Source organism: Lepidochelys olivacea, assembly GCF_965140295.1.
Source record: "Lepidochelys olivacea isolate rLepOli2 genome assembly, chromosome: 26".
Lineage (NCBI taxonomy): Eukaryota > Metazoa > Chordata > Testudines > Cheloniidae > Lepidochelys > Lepidochelys olivacea.
Window position 1 is genome coordinate 17,645,480 of NC_140436.1, and position 25,340 is coordinate 17,670,819.

Sequence of the window (25,340 nt, forward strand, 5' to 3'; positions counted from 1 at the left end):
GTGCCGCTGCAGCTGTCTGTGCCGTTGCCTGACTGGCTGCTACCTTTATAGGACCCCTAGTCAGTGAAGCCCCGCCCCCTAATCAGGGCTCAGCTTCTCTCCCAGCACAAAGCCCCTTCAAACCTCTACGCATACAGATACTACCAATACAAAAACACACACAAATACATTCTCCTCCAACAGAACTCCCACTCAAACTCCCCCGTTTACAGCTATGTTTGCTAGCTCCTGTGCCGCTGCAGCTGTCTGTGCCGCTGCCTGACTGGCTGCTACCTTTATAGGACCCCTAGTCAGTGAAGCCCCGCCCCCTAATCAGGGCTCAGCAACTCTCCCAGCACGAAGCCCCTCCAAGCCTCTACACATACAGATACTACCAATACAAAACCAAACACACACAAATACCTGCTCCTCCAACAGAACTCCCACTCAAACTCCCCTGTTTACAGCTCTGTTTGCTAGCTCCTGTGCCGCTGCAGCTGTCTGTGCCGCTGTCTGACTGGCTGCTACCTTTATAGGACCCCTAGTCAGTGAAGCCCCGCCCCCTAATCAGGGCTCAGCTTCTCTCGCAGCACCTAGCCCCTCCAAGCCTCTACACATACAGATACTACCAAAACAAAAACACACACAAATACCTTCTCGTCCAACAGAACTCCTACTCAAACTCCCCTGTTCACAGCTCTGTTTGCTAGCTCCTGAGCCGCTGTCTGACTGGCTGCTACCTTTATAGGACCCCTAGTCAGGGAAGCCCCGCCCCCTAATCAGGGCTCAGCTTCTCTCCCAGCACAAAGCCCCTACACCAACAGATACTACCAATACAAAACCAAACACACACAAATACCTTCTCCTCCAACAGAACTCCCACTCAAACTCCCCTGTTTACAGCTCTGTTTGCTAGCTCCTTTGCAGCTGCCTGACTGGCTGCTACCTTTATAGGACCCCTAGTCAGTGAAGCCCCGCCCCCTAATCAGGGCTCAGCTTCTCTCCCAGCACGAAGCCCCTCCAAGCCTCTACACATACAGATAATACGAATACAAAAACACACACAAATACCTTCTCCTCCAACAGAACTCCCACTCAAACTCCCCTGTTTACAGCTCTGTTTGCTAGCTCCTGTGTCGCTGCCTGACTGGATGCTACCTTTATAGGACCCCTAGTCAGTGAAGCCCCGCCCCCTAATCAGGGCTCAGCTTCTCTCCCAGCACAAAGCCCCTACACATACAGATACTACAAATACAAAACCAAACACACACAAATACCTTCTCCTCCAACCGAACTCCCACTCAAACTCCCCTGTTTACAGCTCTGTTTGCTAGCTCCTGTGCCGCTGCCTGACTGTCTGCTACCTTTATAGGACCCCTAGTCAGTGAAGCCCCGCCCCATAATCAGGGCTCAGCTTCTCTCCCAGCACAAAGCCCCTACACATACTACCAATACAAAACCAAACACACACAAATACCTTCTCCTCCAACAGAACTCCCACTCAAACTCCCCTGTTTACAGCTCTGTTTGATAGCTCCTGTGCCGCTGCAGCTGTCTGTTCCGCTGCCTGACTGGCTGCTACCTTTATAGGACCCCTAGTCAGTGAAGCCCCGCCCCCTAATCAGGGCTCAGCTTCTCTCCCAGCACAAAGCCCCTCCAAGCCTCTACACATACAGATACTACCAATACAAAAACACACACACACAAATACCTTCTCCTCCAACAGAACTCCCACTCAAACTCCCCTCTTCACAGCTCTCTTTGCTAGCTCCTGTGCCGCTGCAGCTGTCTGTGCCGCTGCCTGACTGGCTGCTACCTTTATAGGACCCCTAGTCAGGGAAGCCCCGCCCCCTAATCAGGGCTCAGCTTCTCTCCCAGCACAAAGCCCCTCCAAGCCTCTACACATACAGATACTACCAAAGCAAAACCAAACACACAAATACCTTCTCCTCCAACAGAACTCCCACTCAAACTCCCCTGTTTACAGCTCTGTTTGCTAGCTCCTGTGCCACTGCAGCTGTCTGTTCCGCTGCCTGACTGGCGGCTACCTTTATAGGACCCCTAGTCAGTGAAGCCCCGCCCCCTAATCAGGGCTCAGCTTCTCTCGAAGCACAAAGCCCCGCCAAACCCCTACACATACAGATACTACCAATACAAAACCAAACACACACAAATACCATCTCCTCCAACAGAACTCCCACTCAAACTCCCCTGTTTACAGCTCTGTTTGCTAGCTCCTGTGCCGCTGCAGCTGTCTGTGCCGCTGTCTGACTGGCTGCTACCTTTATAGGACCCCTAGTAAGTGAAGCCCCGCCCCCTAATCAGGGCTCAGCTTCTCTCCCAGCACAAAGCCCCTCCAAGCCTCTACACATACAGATACTACCAAAACAAAAACACAAACAAATACCTTCTCCTCCAACAGAACTCCCACTCAAACTCCCCTGTTCACAGCTCTGTTTGCTAGCTCCTGAGCCGCTGTCTGACTGGCTGCTACCTTTATAGGTCCCCTAGTCAGTGAAGCCCCGCCCCCTAATCAGGGCTCAGCTTTTCTCCCAGCACAAAGCCCCTACACATACAGATACTACCAATACAAAACCAAACACACACAAATACCTTCTCCTCCAACAGAACTCCCACTCAAACTCCCCTGTTTACAGCTCTGTTTGCTAGCTCCTTTGCCGCTGCCTGACTGGCTGCTACCTTTATAGGACCCCTAGTCAGGGAAGCCCCGCCCCCTAATCAGGGCTCAGCTTCTCTCCCAGCACAAAGCCCCTGCACATACAGATACTGACAATACAAATCCAAACACACACAAATACCTTCTCCTCCAACAGAACTCCCACTCAAATTCCCCTGTTTACAGCTCTGTTTGCTAGCTCCTGTGCCGCTGCCTGACTGACTGCTACCTTTATAGGACCCCTAGTCAGTGAAGCCCCGCCCCCTAATCAGGGCTCAGCTTCTCTCCCAGCACAAAGCCCCTACACATACAGATACTACCAATACAAAACCAAACACACACAAATACCTTCTCCTCCAACAGAACTCCCACTCAAACTCCCCTGTTTACAGCTCTGTTTGCTAGCTCCTTTGCCGCTGCCTGACTGGCTGCTACCTTTATAGGACCCCTAGTCAGGGAAGCCCCGCCCCCTAATCAGGGCTCAGCTTCTCTCCCAGCACAAAGCCCCTGCATATACAGATACTGACAATACAAATCCAAACACACACAAATACCTTCTCCTCCAACAGAACTCCCACTCAAATTCCCCTGTTTACAGCTCTGTTTGCTAGCTCCTGTGCCGCTGCCTGATTGGCTGCTACCTTTATAGGACCCCTGGTCAGTGAAGCCCCGCCCCCTAATCAGGGCTCAGCTTCTCTCCCAGCACAAAGCCCCTACACATACAGATACTACCAATACAAAACCAAACACACACAAATACCTTCTCCTCCAACAGAACTCCCACTCAAACTCCCCTGTTTACAGCTCTGTTTGATACCTCCTGTGCCGCTGCAGCTGTCTGTTCCGCTGCCTGACTGGCTGCTACCTTTATAGGACCCCTAGTCAGTGAAGCCCCGCCCCCTAATCAGGGCTCAGCTTCTCTCCCAGCACAAAGCCCCTCCAAGCCTCTACACATACAGATACTACCAATACAAAAACACACACACACAAATACCTTCTCCTCCCACAGAACTCCCACTCAAACTCCCCTGTTCACAGCTCTGTTTGCTAGCTCCTGTGCCGCTGCAGCTGTCTGTGCCGCTGCCTGACTGGCTGCTACCTTTATAGGACCCCTAGTCAGTGAAGCCCCGCCCCCTAATCAGGGCTCAGCTTCTCTCCCAGCACAAAGCCCCTACACATACAGATACTACCAATACAAAACCAAACACACACAAATACCTTCTCCTCCAACAGAACTCCCACTCAAACTCCCCTGTTTACAGCTCTGTTTGCTAGCTCCTGTGCCGCTGCAGCTGTCTGTTCCGCTGCCTGACTGGCTGCTACCTTTATAGGACCCCTAGTCAGTGAAGCCCCGCCCCCTAATCAGGGCTCAGCTTCTCTCCCAGCACAAAGCCCCTCCAAGCCTCTACACATACAGATACTACCAATACAAAAACACACACACACAAATACCATCTCCTCCAACAGAACTCCCACTCAAACTCCCCTGTTCACAGCTCTCTTTGCTAGCTCCTGTGCCGCTGCAGCTGTCTGTGCCGCTGCCTGACTGGCTGCTACCTTTATAGGACCCCTAGTCAGTGAAGCCCCGCCCCCTAATCAGGGCTCAGCTTCTCTCCCAGCACAAAGCCCCTCCAAGCCTCTGCACATACAGATACTACCAATACAAAACCAAACACACACAGATACCTTCTCCTGCAACAGAACTACTACTCAAACTCCCCTGTTCACAGCTCTGTTTGCTAGCTCCTGAGCCGCTGTCTGACTGGCTGCTATCTTTATAGGTCCCCTAGTCAGTGAAGCCCCGCCCCCTAATCAGGGCTCAGCTTCTCTCCCAGCACAAAGCCCCTACACATACAGATACTACCAATACAAAACCAAACACACACAAATACCTTCTCCTCCAACAGAACTCCCACTCAAACTCCCCTGTTTACAGCTCTGTTTGCTAGCTCCTGTGCCGCTGCAGCTGTCTGTTCCGCTGCCTGACTGGCTGCTACCTTTATAGGACCCCTAGTCAGTGAAGCCCCGCCCCCTAATCAGGGCTCAGCTTCTCTCCCAGCACAAAGCCCCTCCAAGCCTCTACACATACAGATACTACCAATACAAAAACACACACACACAAATACCTTCTCCTCCAACAGAACTCCCACTCAAACTCCCCTGTTCACAGCTCTCTTTGCTAGCTCCTGTGCCGCTGCAGCTGTCTGTGCCGCTGCCTGACTGGCTGCTACCTTTATAGGACCCCTAGTCAGTGAAGCCCCGCCCCCTAATCAGGGCTCAGCTTCTCTCCCAGCACAAAGCCCCTCCAAGCCTCTGCACATACAGATACTACCAATACAAAACCAAACACACACAAATACCTTCTCCTCCAACAGAACTCCCACTCAAACTCCCCTGTTTACAGCTCTGTTTGCTAGCTCCTGTGCCGCTGCAGCTGTCTGTGCCGCTGCCTGACTGGCTGCTACCTTTATAGGACCCCTAGTCAGTGAAGCCCCGCCCCCTAATCAGGGCTCAGCTTCTCTCCCAGCACAAAGCCCCGCCAAACCCCTACACATACAGATACTACCAATACAAAACCAAACACACACAAATACCATCTCCTCCAACAGAACACCCACTCAAACTCCCCTGTTTACAGCTCTGTTTGCTAGCTCCTGTGCCGCTGCAGCTGTCTGTGCCGCTGTCTGACTGGCTGCTACCTTTATAGAACCCCTAGTAAGTGAAGCCCCGCCCCCTAATCAGGGCTCAGCTTCTCTCGCAGCACCTAGCCCCTCCAAGCCTCTACACATACAGATACTACCAAAACAAAAACACACACAAATACCTTCTCCTCCAACAGAACTCCCACTCAAACTCCCCTGTTTACAGCTCTGTTTGCTAGCTCCTTTGCCGCTGCCTGACTGGCTGCTACCTTTATAGGACCCCTAGTCAGGGAAGCCCCGCCCCCTAATCAGGGCTCAGCTTCTCTCCCAGCACAAAGCCCCTGCACATACAGATACTGACAATACAAATCCAAACACACACAAATACCTTCTCCTCCAACAGAACTCCCACTCAAATTCCCCTGTTTACAGCTCTGTTTGCTAGCTCCTGTGCCGCTGCCTGACTGGCTGCTACCTTTAAGGGACCCCTAGTCAGTGAAGCCCCGCCCCCTAATCAGGGCTCAGCTTCTCTCCCAGCACAAAGCCCCTACACATACAGATACTACCAATACAAAACCAAACACACACAAATACCTTCTCCTCCAACAGAACTCCCACTCAAACTCCCCTGTTTACAGCTCTGTTTGCTAGCTCCTGTGCCGCTGCCTGACTGTCTGCTACCTTTATAGGACCCCTAGTCAGTGAAGCCCCGCCCCCTAATCAGGGCTCAGCTTCTCTCCCAGCACAAAGCCCCTACACATACAGATACTACCAATACAAAACCAAACACACACAAATACCTTCTCCTCCAACAGAACTCCCACTCAAACTCCCCTGTTTACAGCTCTGTTTGCTAGCTCCTTTGCCGCTGCCTGACTGCCTGCTACCTTTATAGGACCCCTAGTCAGGGAAGCCCCGCCCCCTAATCAGGGCTCAGCTTCTCTCCCAGCACAAACCCCCTGCACATACAGATACTGACAATACAAATCCAAACACACACAAATACCTTCTCCTCCAACAGAACTCCGACTCAAATTCCCCTGTTTACAGCTCTGTTTGCTAGCTCCTGTGCCGCTGCCTGACTGGCTGCTACCTTTATAGGACCCCTAGTCAGTGAAGCCCCGCCCCCTAATCAGGGCTCAGCTTCTCTCCCAGCACAAAGCCCCTTCACATACAGATACTACCAATACAAAACCAAACACACACAAATACCTTCTCCTCCAACAGAACTCCCACTCAAACTCCCCTGTTTACAGCTCTGTTTGATAGCTCCTGTGCCGCTGCAGCTGTCTGTTCCGCTGCCTGACTGGCTGCTACCTTTATAGGACCCCTAGTCAGTGAAGCCCCGCCCCCTAATCAGGGCTCAGCTTCCCTCCCAGCAAAAAGCCCCTCCAAGCCTCTACACATACAGATACTACCAATACAAAAACACACACACACAAATACCTTCTCCTCCAACAGAACTCCCACTCAAACTCCCCTCTTCACAGCTCTCTTTGCTAGCTCCTGTGCCGCTGCAGCTGTCTGTGCCGCTGCCTGACTGGCTGCTACCTTTATAGGACCCCTAGTCAGGGAAGCCCCGCCCCCTAATCAGGGCTCAGCTTCTCTCCCAGCACAAAGCCCCTCCAAGCCTCTACACATACAGATACTACCAAAGCAAAACCAAACACACAAATACCTTCTCCTCCAACAGAACTCCCACTCAAACTCCCCTGTTTACAGCTCTGTTTGCTAGCTCCTGTGCCACTGCAGCTGTCTGTTCCGCTGCCTGACTGGCGGCTACCTTTATAGGACCCCTAGTCAGTGAAGCCCCGCCCCCTAATCAGGGCTCAGCTTCTCTCGAAGCACAAAGCCCCGCCAAACCCCTACACATACAGATACTACCAATACAAAACCAAACACACACAAATACCATCTCCTCCAACAGAACTCCCACTCAAACTCCCCTGTTTACAGCTCTGTTTGCTAGCTCCTGTGCCGCTGCAGCTGTCTGTGCCGCTGTCTGACTGGCTGCTACCTTTATAGGACCCCTAGTAAGTGAAGCCCCGCCCCCTAATCAGGGCTCAGCTTCTCTCCCAGCACAAAGCCCCTCCAAGCCTCTACACATACAGATACTACCAAAACAAAAACACAAACAAATACCTTCTCCTCCAACAGAACTCCCACTCAAACTCCCCTGTTCACAGCTCTGTTTGCTAGCTCCTGAGCCGCTGTCTGACTGGCTGCTACCTTTATAGGTCCCCTAGTCAGTGAAGCCCCGCCCCCTAATCAGGGCTCAGCTTTTCTCCCAGCACAAAGCCCCTACACATACAGATACTACCAATACAAAACCAAACACACACAAATACCTTCTCCTCCAACAGAACTCCCACTCAAACTCCCCTGTTTACAGCTCTGTTTGCTAGCTCCTTTGCCGCTGCCTGACTGGCTGCTACCTTTATAGGACCCCTAGTCAGGGAAGCCCCGCCCCCTAATCAGGGCTCAGCTTCTCTCCCAGCACAAAGCCCCTGCACATACAGATACTGACAATACAAATCCAAACACACACAAATACCTTCTCCTCCAACAGAACTCCCACTCAAATTCCCCTGTTTACAGCTCTGTTTGCTAGCTCCTGTGCCGCTGCCTGACTGACTGCTACCTTTATAGGACCCCTAGTCAGTGAAGCCCCGCCCCCTAATCAGGGCTCAGCTTCTCTCCCAGCACAAAGCCCCTACACATACAGATACTACCAATACAAAACCAAACACACACAAATACCTTCTCCTCCAACAGAACTCCCACTCAAACTCCCCTGTTTACAGCTCTGTTTGCTAGCTCCTTTGCCGCTGCCTGACTGGCTGCTACCTTTATAGGACCCCTAGTCAGGGAAGCCCCGCCCCCTAATCAGGGCTCAGCTTCTCTCCCAGCACAAAGCCCCTGCATATACAGATACTGACAATACAAATCCAAACACACACAAATACCTTCTCCTCCAACAGAACTCCCACTCAAATTCCCCTGTTTACAGCTCTGTTTGCTAGCTCCTGTGCCGCTGCCTGATTGGCTGCTACCTTTATAGGACCCCTGGTCAGTGAAGCCCCGCCCCCTAATCAGGGCTCAGCTTCTCTCCCAGCACAAAGCCCCTACACATACAGATACTACCAATACAAAACCAAACACACACAAATACCTTCTCCTCCAACAGAACTCCCACTCAAACTCCCCTGTTTACAGCTCTGTTTGATACCTCCTGTGCCGCTGCAGCTGTCTGTTCCGCTGCCTGACTGGCTGCTACCTTTATAGGACCCCTAGTCAGTGAAGCCCCGCCCCCTAATCAGGGCTCAGCTTCTCTCCCAGCACAAAGCCCCTCCAAGCCTCTACACATACAGATACTACCAATACAAAAACACACACACACAAATACCTTCTCCTCCCACAGAACTCCCACTCAAACTCCCCTGTTCACAGCTCTGTTTGCTAGCTCCTGTGCCGCTGCAGCTGTCTGTGCCGCTGCCTGACTGGCTGCTACCTTTATAGGACCCCTAGTCAGTGAAGCCCCGCCCCCTAATCAGGGCTCAGCTTCTCTCCCAGCACAAAGCCCCTACACATACAGATACTACCAATACAAAAACACACACACACAAATACCATCTCCTCCAACAGAACTCCCACTCAAACTCCCCTGTTCACAGCTCTCTTTGCTAGCTCCTGTGCCGCTGCAGCTGTCTGTGCCGCTGCCTGACTGGCTGCTACCTTTATAGGACCCCTAGTCAGTGAAGCCCCGCCCCCTAATCAGGGCTCAGCTTCTCTCCCAGCACAAAGCCCCTCCAAGCCTCTGCACATACAGATACTACCAATACAAAACCAAACACACACAGATACCTTCTCCTGCAACAGAACTACTACTCAAACTCCCCTGTTCACAGCTCTGTTTGCTAGCTCCTGAGCCGCTGTCTGACTGGCTGCTATCTTTATAGGTCCCCTAGTCAGTGAAGCCCCGCCCCCTAATCAGGGCTCAGCTTCTCTCCCAGCACAAAGCCCCTACACATACAGATACTACCAATACAAAACCAAACACACACAAATACCTTCTCCTCCAACAGAACTCCCACTCAAACTCCCCTGTTTACAGCTCTGTTTGCTAGCTCCTGTGCCGCTGCAGCTGTCTGTTCCGCTGCCTGACTGGCTGCTACCTTTATAGGACCCCTAGTCAGTGAAGCCCCGCCCCCTAATCAGGGCTCAGCTTCTCTCCCAGCACAAAGCCCCTCCAAGCCTCTACACATACAGATACTACCAATACAAAAACACACACACACAAATACCTTCTCCTCCAACAGAACTCCCACTCAAACTCCCCTGTTCACAGCTCTCTTTGCTAGCTCCTGTGCCGCTGCAGCTGTCTGTGCCGCTGCCTGACTGGCTGCTACCTTTATAGGACCCCTAGTCAGTGAAGCCCCGCCCCCTAATCAGGGCTCAGCTTCTCTCCCAGCACAAAGCCCCTCCAAGCCTCTGCACATACAGATACTACCAATACAAAACCAAACACACACAAATACCTTCTCCTCCAACAGAACTCCCACTCAAACTCCCCTGTTTACAGCTCTGTTTGATACCTCCTGTGCCGCTGCAGCTGTCTGTTCCGCTGCCTGACTGGCTGCTACCTTTATAGGACCCCTAGTCAGTGAAGCCCCGCCCCCTAATCAGGGCTCAGCTTCTCTCCCAGCACAAAGCCCCTCCAAGCCTCTACACATACAGATACTACCAATACAAAAACACACACACACAAATACCTTCTCCTCCCACAGAACTCCCACTCAAACTCCCCTGTTCACAGCTCTGTTTGCTAGCTCCTGTGCCGCTGCAGCTGTCTGTGCCGCTGCCTGACTGGCTGCTACCTTTATAGGACCCCTAGTCAGTGAAGCCCCGCCCCCTAATCAGGGCTCAGCTTCTCTCCCAGCACAAAGCCCCTTCACATACAGATACTACCAATACAAAACCAAACACACACAAATACCTTCTCCTCCAACAGAACTCCCACTCAAACTCCCCTGTTTACAGCTCTGTTTGATAGCTCCTGTGCCGCTGCAGCTGTCTGTTCCGCTGCCTGACTGGCTGCTACCTTTATAGGACCCCTAGTCAGTGAAGCCCCGCCCCCTAATCAGGGCTCAGCTTCCCTCCCAGCAAAAAGCCCCTCCAAGCCTCTACACATACAGATACTACCAATACAAAAACACACACACACAAATACCTTCTCCTCCAACAGAACTCCCACTCAAACTCCCCTCTTCACAGCTCTCTTTGCTAGCTCCTGTGCCGCTGCAGCTGTCTGTGCCGCTGCCTGACTGGCTGCTACCTTTATAGGACCCCTAGTCAGGGAAGCCCCGCCCCCTAATCAGGGCTCAGCTTCTCTCCCAGCACAAAGCCCCTCCAAGCCTCTACACATACAGATACTACCAAAGCAAAACCAAACACACAAATACCTTCTCCTCCAACAGAACTCCCACTCAAACTCCCCTGTTTACAGCTCTGTTTGCTAGCTCCTGTGCCACTGCAGCTGTCTGTTCCGCTGCCTGACTGGCGGCTACCTTTATAGGACCCCTAGTCAGTGAAGCCCCGCCCCCTAATCAGGGCTCAGCTTCTCTCGAAGCACAAAGCCCCGCCAAACCCCTACACATACAGATACTACCAATACAAAACCAAACACACACAAATACCATCTCCTCCAACAGAACTCCCACTCAAACTCCCCTGTTTACAGCTCTGTTTGCTAGCTCCTGTGCCGCTGCAGCTGTCTGTGCCGCTGTCTGACTGGCTGCTACCTTTATAGGACCCCTAGTAAGTGAAGCCCCGCCCCCTAATCAGGGCTCAGCTTCTCTCCCAGCACAAAGCCCCTCCAAGCCTCTACACATACAGATACTACCAAAACAAAAACACAAACAAATACCTTCTCCTCCAACAGAACTCCCACTCAAACTCCCCTGTTCACAGCTCTGTTTGCTAGCTCCTGAGCCGCTGTCTGACTGGCTGCTACCTTTATAGGTCCCCTAGTCAGTGAAGCCCCGCCCCCTAATCAGGGCTCAGCTTTTCTCCCAGCACAAAGCCCCTACACATACAGATACTACCAATACAAAACCAAACACACACAAATACCTTCTCCTCCAACAGAACTCCCACTCAAACTCCCCTGTTTACAGCTCTGTTTGCTAGCTCCTTTGCCGCTGCCTGACTGGCTGCTACCTTTATAGGACCCCTAGTCAGGGAAGCCCCGCCCCCTAATCAGGGCTCAGCTTCTCTCCCAGCACAAAGCCCCTGCACATACAGATACTGACAATACAAATCCAAACACACACAAATACCTTCTCCTCCAACAGAACTCCCACTCAAATTCCCCTGTTTACAGCTCTGTTTGCTAGCTCCTGTGCCGCTGCCTGACTGACTGCTACCTTTATAGGACCCCTAGTCAGTGAAGCCCCGCCCCCTAATCAGGGCTCAGCTTCTCTCCCAGCACAAAGCCCCTACACATACAGATACTACCAATACAAAACCAAACACACACAAATACCTTCTCCTCCAACAGAACTCCCACTCAAACTCCCCTGTTTACAGCTCTGTTTGCTAGCTCCTTTGCCGCTGCCTGACTGGCTGCTACCTTTATAGGACCCCTAGTCAGGGAAGCCCCGCCCCCTAATCAGGGCTCAGCTTCTCTCCCAGCACAAAGCCCCTGCATATACAGATACTGACAATACAAATCCAAGCACACACAAATACCTTCTCCTCCAACAGAACTCCCACTCAAATTCCCCTGTTTACAGCTCTGTTTGCTAGCTCCTGTGCCGCTGCCTGATTGGCTGCTACCTTTATAGGACCCCTGGTCAGTGAAGCCCCGCCCCCTAATCAGGGCTCAGCTTCTCTCCCAGCACAAAGCCCCTACACATACAGATACTACCAATACAAAACCAAACACACACAAATACCTTCTCCTCCAACAGAACTCCCACTCAAACTCCCCTGTTTACAGCTCTGTTTGATACCTCCTGTGCCGCTGCAGCTGTCTGTTCCGCTGCCTGACTGGCTGCTACCTTTATAGGACCCCTAGTCAGTGAAGCCCCGCCCCCTAATCAGGGCTCAGCTTCTCTCCCAGCACAAAGCCCCTCCAAGCCTCTACACATACAGATACTACCAATACAAAAACACACACACACAAATACCTTCTCCTCCCACAGAACTCCCACTCAAACTCCCCTGTTCACAGCTCTGTTTGCTAGCTCCTGTGCCGCTGCAGCTGTCTGTGCCGCTGCCTGACTGGCTGCTACCTTTATAGGACCCCTAGTCAGTGAAGCCCCGCCCCCTAATCAGGGCTCAGCTTCTCTCCCAGCACAAAGCCCCTACACATACAGATACTACCAATACAAAACCAAACACACACAAATACCTTCTCCTCCAACAGAACTCCCACTCAAACTCCCCTGTTTACAGCTCTGTTTGCTAGCTCCTGTGCCGCTGCAGCTGTCTGTTCCGCTGCCTGACTGGCTGCTACCTTTATAGGACCCCTAGTCAGTGAAGCCCCGCCCCCTAATCAGGGCTCAGCTTCTCTCCCAGCACAAAGCCCCTCCAAGCCTCTACACATACAGATACTACCAATACAAAAACACACACACACAAATACCATCTCCTCCAACAGAACTCCCACTCAAACTCCCCTGTTCACAGCTCTCTTTGCTAGCTCCTGTGCCGCTGCAGCTGTCTGTGCCGCTGCCTGACTGGCTGCTACCTTTATAGGACCCCTAGTCAGTGAAGCCCCGCCCCCTAATCAGGGCTCAGCTTCTCTCCCAGCACAAAGCCCCTCCAAGCCTCTGCACATACAGATACTACCAATACAAAACCAAACACACACAGATACCTTCTCCTGCAACAGAACTACTACTCAAACTCCCCTGTTCACAGCTCTGTTTGCTAGCTCCTGAGCCGCTGTCTGACTGGCTGCTATCTTTATAGGTCCCCTAGTCAGTGAAGCCCCGCCCCCTAATCAGGGCTCAGCTTCTCTCCCAGCACAAAGCCCCTACACATACAGATACTACCAATACAAAACCAAACACACACAAATACCTTCTCCTCCAACAGAACTCCCACTCAAACTCCCCTGTTTACAGCTCTGTTTGCTAGCTCCTGTGCCGCTGCAGCTGTCTGTTCCGCTGCCTGACTGGCTGCTACCTTTATAGGACCCCTAGTCAGTGAAGCCCCGCCCCCTAATCAGGGCTCAGCTTCTCTCCCAGCACAAAGCCCCTCCAAGCCTCTACACATACAGATACTACCAATACAAAAACACACACACACAAATACCTTCTCCTCCAACAGAACTCCCACTCAAACTCCCCTGTTCACAGCTCTCTTTGCTAGCTCCTGTGCCGCTGCAGCTGTCTGTGCCGCTGCCTGACTGGCTGCTACCTTTATAGGACCCCTAGTCAGTGAAGCCCCGCCCCCTAATCAGGGCTCAGCTTCTCTCCCAGCACAAAGCCCCTCCAAGCCTCTGCACATACAGATACTACCAATACAAAACCAAACACACACAAATACCTTCTCCTCCAACAGAACTCCCACTCAAACTCCCCTGTTTACAGCTCTGTTTGATACCTCCTGTGCCGCTGCAGCTGTCTGTTCCGCTGCCTGACTGGCTGCTACCTTTATAGGACCCCTAGTCAGTGAAGCCCCGCCCCCTAATCAGGGCTCAGCTTCTCTCCCAGCACAAAGCCCCTCCAAGCCTCTACACATACAGATACTACCAATACAAAAACACACACACACAAATACCTTCTCCTCCCACAGAACTCCCACTCAAACTCCCCTGTTCACAGCTCTGTTTGCTAGCTCCTGTGCCGCTGCAGCTGTCTGTGCCGCTGCCTGACTGGCTGCTACCTTTATAGGACCCCTAGTCAGTGAAGCCCCGCCCCCTAATCAGGGCTCAGCTTCTCTCCCAGCACAAAGCCCCTACACATACAGATACTACCAATACAAAACCAAACACACACAAATACCTTCTCCTCCAACAGAACTCCCACTCAAACTCCCCTGTTTACAGCTCTGTTTGCTAGCTCCTGTGCCGCTGCAGCTGTCTGTTCCGCTGCCTGACTGGCTGCTACCTTTATAGGACCCCTAGTCAGTGAAGCCCCGCCCCCTAATCAGGGCTCAGCTTCTCTCCCAGCACAAAGCCCCTCCAAGCCTCTACACATACAGATACTACCAATACAAAAACACACACACACAAATACCATCTCCTCCAACAGAACTCCCACTCAAACTCCCCTGTTCACAGCTCTCTTTGCTAGCTCCTGTGCCGCTGCAGCTGTCTGTGCCGCTGCCTGACTGGCTGCTACCTTTATAGGACCCCTAGTCAGTGAAGCCCCGCCCCCTAATCAGGGCTCAGCTTCTCTCCCAGCACAAAGCCCCTCCAAGCCTCTGCACATACAGATACTACCAATACAAAACCAAACACACACAGATACCTTCTCCTGCAACAGAACTACTACTCAAACTCCCCTGTTCACAGCTCTGTTTGCTAGCTCCTGAGCCGCTGTCTGACTGGCTGCTATCTTTATAGGTCCCCTAGTCAGTGAAGCCCCGCCCCCTAATCAGGGCTCAGCTTCTCTCCCAGCACAAAGCCCCTACACATACAGATACTACCAATACAAAACCAAACACACACAAATACCTTCTCCTCCAACAGAACTCCCACTCAAACTCCCCTGTTTACAGCTCTGTTTGCTAGCTCCTGTGCCGCTGCAGCTGTCTGTTCCGCTGCCTGACTGGCTGCTACCTTTATAGGACCCCTAGTCAGTGAAGCCCCGCCCCCTAATCAGGGCTCAGCTTCTCTCCCAGCACAAAGCCCCTCCAAGCCTCTACACATACAGATACTACCAATACAAAAACACACACACACAAATACCTTCTCCTCCAACAGAACTCCCACTCAAACTCCCCTGTTCACAGCTCTCTTTGCTAGCTCCTGTGCCGCTGCAGCTGTCTGTGCCGCTGCCTGACTGGCTGCTACCTTTATAGGACCCCTAGTCAGTGAAGCCCCGCCCCCTAATCAGGGCTCAGCTTCTCTCCCAGCACAAAGCCCCTCCAAGCCTCTGCACATACAGATACTACCAATACAAAACCAAACACACACAAATACCTTCTCCTCCAACAGAACTCCCACTCAAACTCCCCTGTTTACAGCTCTGTTTGCTAGCTCCTGTGCCGCTGCAGCTGTCTGTGCCGCTGTCTGACTGGCTGCTACCTTTATAGAACCCCTAGTAAGTGAAGCCCCGCCCCCTAATCAGGGCTCAGCTTCTCTCGCAGCACCTAGCCCCTCCAAGCCTCTACACATACAGATACTACCAAAACAAAAACACACACAAATACCTTCTCCTCCAACAGAACTCCCACTCAAACTCCCCTGTTTACAGCTCTGTTTGCTAGCTCCTTTGCCGCTGCCTGACTGGCTGCTACCTTTATAGGACCCCTAGTCAGGGAAGCCCCGCCCCCTAATCAGGGCTCAGCTTCTCTCCCAGCACAAAGCCCCTGCACATACAGATACTGACAATACAAATCCAAACACACACAAATACCTTCTCCTCCAACAGAACTCCCACTCAAATTCCCCTGTTTACAGCTCTGTTTGCTAGCTCCTGTGCCGCTGCCTGACTGGCTGCTACCTTTAAGGGACCCCTAGTCAGTGAAGCCCCGCCCCCTAATCAGGGCTCAGCTTCTCTCCCAGCACAAAGCCCCTACACATACAGATACTACCAATACAAAACCAAACACACACAAATACCTTCTCCTCCAACAGAACTCCCACTCAAACTCCCCTGTTTACAGCTCTGTTTGCTAGCTCCTGTGCCGCTGCCTGACTGTCTGCTACCTTTATAGGACCCCTAGTCAGTGAAGCCCCGCCCCCTAATCAGGGCTCAGCTTCTCTCCCAGCACAAAGCCCCTACACATACAGATACTACCAATACAAAACCAAACACACACAAATACCTTCTCCTCCAACAGAACTCCCACTCAAACTCCCCTGTTTACAGCTCTGTTTGCTAGCTCCTTTGCCGCTGCCTGACTGCCTGCTACCTTTATAGGACCCCTAGTCAGGGAAGCCCCGCCCCCTAATCAGGGCTCAGCTTCTCTCCCAGCACAAACCCCCTGCACATACAGATACTGACAATACAAATCCAAACACACACAAATACCTTCTCCTCCAACAGAACTCCGACTCAAATTCCCCTGTTTACAGCTCTGTTTGCTAGCTCCTGTGCCGCTGCCTGACTGGCTGCTACCTTTATAGGACCCCTAGTCAGTGAAGCCCCGCCCCCTAATCAGGGCTCAGCTTCTCTCCCAGCACAAAGCCCCTTCACATACAGATACTACCAATACAAAACCAAACACACACAAATACCTTCTCCTCCAACAGAACTCCCACTCAAACTCCCCTGTTTACAGCTCTGTTTGATAGCTCCTGTGCCGCTGCAGCTGTCTGTTCCGCTGCCTGACTGGCTGCTACCTTTATAGGACCCCTAGTCAGTGAAGCCCCGCCCCCTAATCAGGGCTCAGCTTCCCTCCCAGCAAAAAGCCCCTCCAAGCCTCTACACATACAGATACTACCAATACAAAAACACACACACACAAATACCTTCTCCTCCAACAGAACTCCCACTCAAACTCCCCTGTTCACAGCTCTGTTTGCTAGCTCCTGTGCTGCTGCAGCTGTCTGTGCCGCTGCCTGACTGGCTGCTACCTTTATAGGACCCCTAGTCAGTGAAGCCCCGCCCCCTAATCAGGGCTCAGCTTCTCTCCCAGCACAAAGCCCCTCCAAGCCTCTGCACATACAGATACTACCAATACAAAACCAAACACACACAAATACCTTCTCCTCCAACAGAACTCCTACTCAAACTCCCCTGTTCACAGCTCTGTTTGCTAGCTCCTGAGCCGCTGTCTGACTGGCTGCTATCTTTATAGGACCCCTAGTCAGTGAAGCCCGGCCCCCTAATCAGGGCTCAGCTTCTCTCCCAGCACAAAGCCCCTACACATACAGATACTACCAATATAAAACCAAACACACACAAATACCTTCTCCTCCAACAGAACTCCCACTCAAACTCCCCTGTTTACAGCTCTGTTTGCTAGCTCCTTTGCCGCTGCCTGACTGGCTGCTAACTTTATAGGACCCCTAGTCAGTGAAGCCCCGCCCCCTAATCAGGGCTCAGCTTCTCTCCCAGCACAAAGCCCCTCCAAGCCTCTGCACATACAGATACTACCAATACAAAACCAAACACACACAAATACCTTCTCCTCCAACAGAACTCCCACTCAAACTCCCCTGTTTACAGCTCTGTTTGCTAGCTCCTGTGCCGCTGCAGCTGTCTGTGCCGCTGTCTGACTGGCTGCTACCTTTATAGAACCCCTAGTAAGTGAAGCCCCGCCCCCTAATCAGGGCTCAGCTTCTCTCGCAGCACCTAGCCCCTCCAAGCCTCTACACATACAGATACTACCAAAACAAAAACACACACAAATACCTTCTCCTCCAACAGAACTCCCACTCAAACTCCCCTGTTTACAGCTCTGTTTGCTAGCTCCTTTGCCGCTGCCTGACTGGCTGCTACCTTTATAGGACCCCTAGTCAGGGAAGCCCCGCCCCCTAATCAGGGCTCAGCTTCTCTCCCAGCACAAAGCCCCTGCACATACAGATACTGACAATACAAATCCAAACACACACAAATACCTTCTCCTCCAACAGAACTCCCACTCAAATTCCCCTGTTTACAGCTCTGTTTGCTAGCTCCTGTGCCGCTGCCTGACTGGCTGCTACCTTTAAGGGACCCCTAGTCAGTGAAGCCCCGCCCCCTAATCAGGGCTCAGCTTCTCTCCCAGCACAAAGCCCCTACACATACAGATACTACCAATACAAAACCAAACACACACAAATACCTTCTCCTCCAACAGAACTCCCACTCAAACTCCCCTGTTTACAGCTCTGTTTGCTAGCTCCTGTGCCGCTGCCTGACTGTCTGCTACCTTTATAGGACCCCTAGTCAGTGAAGCCCCGCCCCCTAATCAGGGCTCAGCTTCTCTCCCAGCACAAAGCCCCTACACATACAGATACTACCAATACAAAACCAAACACACACAAATACCTTCTCCTCCAACAAAACTCCCACTCAAACTCCCCTGTTTACAGCTCTGTTTGCTAGCTCCTTTGCCGCTGCCTGACTGCCTGCTACCTTTATAGGACCCCTAGTCAGGGAAGCCCCGCCCCCTAATCAGGGCTCAGCTTCTCTCCCAGCACAAACCCCCTGCACATACAGATACTGACAATACAAATCCAAACACACACAAATACCTTCTCCTCCAACAGAACTCCCACTCAAATTCCACTGTTTACAGCTCTGTTTGCTAGCTCCTGTGCCGCTGCCTGACTGGCTGCTACCTTTATAGGACCCCTAGTCAGTGAAGCCCCGCCCCCTAATCAGGGCTCAGCTTCTCTCCCAGCACAAAGCCCCTTCACATACAGATACTACCAATACAAAACCAAACACACACAAATACCTTCTCCTCCAACAGAACTCCCACTCAAACTCCCCTGTTTACAGCTCTGTTTGATAGCTCCTGTGCCGCTGCAGCTGTCTGTTCCGCTGCCTGACTGGCTGCTACGTTTATAGGACCCCTAGTCAGTGAAGCCCCGCCCCCTAATCAGGGCTCAGCTTCTCTCCCAGCACAAAGCCCCTCCAAGCCTCTACACATACAGATAGTACCAATACAAAAACACACACACAAATACCTTCTCCTCCAACAGAACTCCCACTCAAACTCCCCTGTTCACAGCTCTGTTTGCTAGCTCCTGAGCCGCTGTGTGACTGGCTGCTACCTTTATAGGACCCTAGTCAGGGAAGCCCCGCCCCCTAATCAGGGCTCAGCTTCTCTCCCAGCACAAAGCCCCTACACATACAGATACTACCAATACAAAACCAAACACACACAAATACCTTCTCCTCCAACAGAACTCCCACTCAAACTACCCTGTTTACAGCTCTGTTTGCTAGCTCCTTTGCCGCTGCCTGACTGGCTGCTACCTTTATAGGACCCCTAGTCAGGGAAGCCCCGCCCCCTAATCAGGGCTCAGCTTCTCTCCCAGCACAAAGCCCCTGCACATACAGATACTGACAATACAAATCCAAACACACACAAATAGCTTCTCCTCCAACAGAACTCCTACTCAAATTCCCCTGTTTACAGCTCTGTTTGATAGCTCCTGTGCCACTGCAGCTGTCTGTTCCGCTGCCTGACTGGCTGCTACCTTTATAGGAACCCTAGTCAGTGAAGCCCCGCCCCCTAATCAGGGCTCAGCTTCTCTCCAAGCACAACGCCCCTTCAAACCAATACACATACAGATACTACCAATACAAAACCAAACACACACAAATACCATCTCCTCCAACAGAACTCCCACTCAAACTCCCCTGTTTACAGCTCTGTTTGCTAGCTCCTGTGCCGCTGCAGCTGTCTGTGCCGCTGCCTGACTGGCTGCTACCTTTATAGGACCCCTAGTCAGTGAAGCCCCGCCCCCTAATCAGGGCTCAGCTTCTCTCCCAGCACAAAGCCCCTCCAAGCCTCTACACATACAGATAATATCAATACAAAAACACACACAAATACCTTCTCCTCCAACAGAACTCCCACTCAAACTTCCCTGTTTACAGCTCTGTTTGCTCGCTCCTGTGCCGCTGCAGCTGTCTGTGCCGCTGCCTGACTGGCTGCTACCTTTATAGGAACCCTAGTCAGTGAAGCCCCGCCCCCAAATCAGGGCTCAGCTTCTCTCCCAGCACAAAGCCCCTACACATACAGATACTACCAATACAAAACCAAACACACACAAATACCTTCTCCTCCAACAGAACTCCCACTCAAACTCCCCTGTTTACAGCTCTGTTTGCTAGCTCCTGTGCCGCTGCAGCTGTCTGTGCCGCTGCCTGACTGGCTGCTCCCTTTATAGGACCCCTAGTCAGTGAAGCCCCGCCCCCTAATCAGGGCTCAGCTTCTCTCCCAGCACAAAGTCCCTCCAAGCCTCTACACATACAGATAATACCAATAAAAAAAACACACACACAGAAATACCTTCTCCTCCAACAGAACTCCCACTCAAACTCCCCTGTTTACAGCTCTGTTTGCTAGCTCCTGTGCCGCTGCCTGACTGGCTGCTACCTTTATAGGACCCCTAGTCAGTGAAGCCCCGCCCCCTAATCAGGGCTCAGCTTCTCTCCCAGCACAAAGCCCCTCCAAGCCTCTACACATACAGATACTACCAAAGCAAAACCAAACACACACAAATACCTTCTCCTCCAACAGAACTCCCACTCAAACTCCCCTGTTCACAGCTCTGTTTGCTAGCTCCTGAGCCGCTGTCTGACTGGCTGCTACCTTTATAGGACCCCTAGTCAGGTAAGCCCCGCCCCCTAATCAGGGCTCAGCTTCTCTCCCAGCACAAAGCCCCTGCACATACAGATACTGACAATACAAATCCAAACACACACAAATACCTTCTCCTCCAACAGAACTCCCACTCAAATTCCCCTGTTTACAGCTCTGTTTGATAGCTCCTGTGCCACTGCAGCTGTCTGTGCCGCTGCCTGACTGGCTGCTACCTTTATAGGACCCCTAGTCAGTGAAGCCCCGCCCCCTAATCAGGGCTCAGCTTCTCTCCCAGCACAAAGCCCCTACACATACAGATACTACCAATACAAAACCAAACACACACAAATACCTTCTCCTCCAACAGAACTCCCACTCAAACTCCCCTGTTTACAGCTCTGTTTGCTAGCTCCTGTGCCACTGCAGCTGTCTGTGCCGCTGCCTGATTGGCTGCTACCTTTGTAGGACCCCTAGTCAGTGAAGCCCCGCCCCCTAATCAGGGCTCAGCTTCTCTCCCATCACAAAGCCCCTCCAAGCCTCTACACATACAGATAATACCAATACAAAAACACACACAAATACCTTCTCCTCCAACAGAACTCCCACTCCAACTCCCCTGTTTACAGCTCTGTTTGCTAGCTCCTGTGCCGCTGCCTGACTGTCTGCTACCTTTATAGGACCCCTAGTCAGTGAAGCCCCGCCCCCTAATCAGGGCTCAGCTTCTCTCCCAGAACAAAGCCCCTCCAAGCCTCTACACATACAGATACTACCAAAGCAAAACCAAACACACAAATACCTTCTCCTCCAACAGAACTCCCACTCAAACTCCCCTGTTTACAGCTCTGTTTGCTAGCTCCTGTGGCACTGCAGCTGTCTGTTCCGCTGCCTGACTGGCTGCTACCTTTATAGGACCCCTAGTCAGTGAAGCCCCGCCCCCTAATCAGGGCTCAGCTTCTCTCCCAGAACAAAGCCCCTCCAAGCCTCTACACATACAGATACTACCAATACAAAACCAAACACACAGATACCTTCTCCTGCAACAGAACTCCCACTCAAACTCCCCTGTTCACAGCTCTGTTTGCTAGCTCCTGTGCCGCTGCCTGACTGGCTGCTCCCTTTATAGGACCCCTAGTCAGTGAAGCCCCGCCCCCTAATCAGGGCTCAGCTTCTCTCCCAGCACAAAGCCCCTCCAAGCCTCTACACATACAGATACTACCAATACAAAACCAAACACACACAAATACCTGCTCCTCCAACAGAACTCCCACTCAAACTCCCCTGTTTACAGCTCTGTTTGCTAGCTCCTGAGCCGCTGTCTGACTGGCTGCTACCTTTATAGGACCCCTAGTCAGTGAAGCCCCGCCCCCTAATCAGGGCTCAGCTTCTCTCCAAGCAAAAAGCCCCGCCAAACCAACACACATACAGATACTACCAATACAAAACCAAACACACACAAATACCATCTCCTCCAACAGAACTCCCACTCAAACTCCCCTGTTTACAGCTCTGTTTGCTAGCTCCTGTGCCGCTGCAGCTGTCTGTGCCGCTGCCTGACTGGCTGCTCCCTTTATAGGACCCCTAGTCAGTGAAGCCCCGCCCCCTAATCAGGGCTCAGCTTCTCTCCCAGCACAAAGCCCCTACACATACAGATACTACCAATACAACACCAAACACACACAAATACCTTCTCCTCCAACAGAACTCCCACTCCAACTCCCCTGTTTACAGCTCTGTTTGCTAGCTCCTGTGCCACTGCAGCTGTCTGTGCCGCTGCCTGATTGGCTGCTACCTTCGTAGGACCCCTAGTCAGTGAAGCCCCGCCCCCTAATCAGGGCTCAGCTTCTCTCCCATCACAAAGTCCCTCCAAGCCTCTACACATACAGATAATACCAATACAAAAACACACACAAATACCTTCTCCTCCAACAGAACTCCCACTCAAACTCCCCTGTTTACAGCTCTGTTTGCTAGCTCCTGTGCCGCTGCCTGACTGTCTGCTACCTTTATAGGACCCCTAGTCAGTGAAGCCCCGCCCCCTAATCAGGGCTCAGCTTCTCTCCCAGCACAAAGCCCCTCCAAGCCTCTACACATACAGATACTACAAAAGCAAAACCAAACACACACAAATACCTTCTCCTCCAACAGAACTCCCACTCAAACTCCCCTGTTCACAGCTCTGTTTGCTAGCTCCTGAGCCGCTGTCTGACTGGCTGCTACCTTTATAGGACCCCTAGTCAGGGAAGCCCCGCCCCCTAATCAGGGCTCAGCTTCTCTCCCAGCACAAAGCCCCTGCACATACAGATACTGACAATACAAATCCAAACACACACAAATACCTTCTCCTCCAACAGAACTCCCACTCAAATTCCCCTGTTTACAGCTCTGTTTGATAGCTCCTGTGCCACTGCAGCTGTCTGTGCCGCTGCCTGACTGGCTGCTACCTTTATAGGACCCCTAGTCAGTGAAGCCCCGCCCCCTAATCAGGGCTCAGCTTCTCTCCCAGCACAAAGCCCCTACACATACAGATACTACCAATACAAAACCAAACACACACAAATACCTTCTCCTCCAACAGAACTCCCACTCAAACTCCCCTGTTTACAGCTCTGTTTGCTAGCTCCTGTGCCACTGCAGCTGTCTGTGCCGCTGCCTGATTGGCTGCTACCTTTGTAGGACCCCTAGTCAGTGAAGCCCCGCCCCCTAATCAGGGCTCAGCTTCTCTCCCATCACAAAGCCCCTCCAAGCCTCTACACATACAGATAATACCAATACAAAAACACACACAAATACCTTCTCCTCCAACAGAACTCCCACTCCAACTCCCCTGTTTACAGCTCTGTTTGCTAGCTCCTGTGCCGCTGCCTGACTGTCTGCTACCTTTATAGGACCCCTAGTCAGTGAAGCCCCGCCCCCTAATCAGGGCTCAGCTTCTCTCCCAGAACAAAGCCCCTCCAAGCCTCTAAACATACAGATACTACCAAAGCAAAACCAAACACACAAATACCTTCTCCTCCAACAGAACTCCCACTCAAACTCCCCTGTTTACAGCTCTGTTTGCTAGCTCCTGTGGCACTGCAGCTGTCTGTTCCGCTGCCTGACTGGCTGCTACCTTTATAGGACCCCTAGTCAGTGAAGCCCCGCCCCCTAATCAGGGCTCAGCTTCTCTCGAAGCACAAAGCCCCGCCAAACCCCTACACATACAGATACTACCAATACAAAACCAAACACACACAAATACCATCTCCTCCAACAGAACTCCCACTCAAACTCCCCTGTTTACAGCTCTGTTTGCTAGCTCCTGTGCCGCTGCAGCTGTCTGTGCCGCTGTCTGACTGGCTGCTTCCTTTATAGGACCCCTAGTCAGTGAAGCCCCGCCCCCTAATCAGGGCTCAGCTTCTCTCGCAGCACCTAGCCCCTCCAAGCCTCTACACATACAGATACTACCAAAACAAAAACACACAAAAATACCTTCTCCTCCAACAGAACTACTACTCAAACTCCCCTGTTCACAGCTCTGTTTGCTAGCTCCTGAGCCGCTGTCTGACTGGCTGCTATCTTTATAGTTCCCCTAGTCAGTGAAGCCCCGCCCCCTAATCAGGGCTCAGCTTCTCTCCCAGCACAAAGCCCCTACACATACACATACTACCAATACAAAACCAAACACACACAAATACCTTCTCCTCCAACAGAACTCCCACTCAAACTCCCCTGTTTACAGCTCTGTTTGCTAGCTCCTGTGCCGCTGCAGCTGTCTGTTCCGCTGCCTGACTGTCTGCTACCTTTATAGGACCCCTAGTCAGTGAAGCCCCGCCCCCTAATCAGGGCTCAGCTTCTCTCCCAGCACAAAGCCCCTCCAAGCCTCTACACATACAGATACTACCAATACAAAAACACACACACACAAATACCTTCTCCTCCAACAGAACTCCCACTCAAACTCCCCTGTTCACAGCTCTCTTTGCTAGCTCCTGTGCCGCTGCAGCTGTCTGTGCCGCTGCCTGACTGGCTGCTACCTTTATAGGACCCCTAGTCAGTGAAGCCCCGCCCCCTAATCAGGGCTCAGCTTCTCTCCCAGCACAAAGCCACTCCAAGCCTCTGCACATACAGATACTACCAATACAAAACCAAACACACACAAATACCTTCTCCTCCAACAGAACTCCCACTCAAACTCCCCTGTTTACAGCTATGTTTGCTAGCTCCTGTGCCGCTGCAGCTGTCTGTGCCGCTGCCTGACTGGCTGCTACCTTTATAGGACCCCTAGTCAGTGAAGCCCCGCCCCCTAATCAGGGCTCAGCTTCTCTCCCAGCACAAAGCCCCTCCAAGCCTCTACACATACAGATACTACCAAAGCAAAACCAAACACACAAATACCTTCTCCTCCAACAGAACTCCCACTCAAACTCCCCTGTTTACAGCTCTGTTTGCTAGCTCCTTTGCCGCTGCCTGACTGGCTGCTACCTTTATAGGACCCCTAGTCAGGGAAGCCCCGCCCCCTAATCAGGGCTCAGCTTCTCTCCCAGCACAAAGCCCCTGCACATACAGATACTGACAATACAAATCCAAACACACACAAATACCTTCTCCTCCAACAGAACTCCCACTCAAATTCCCCT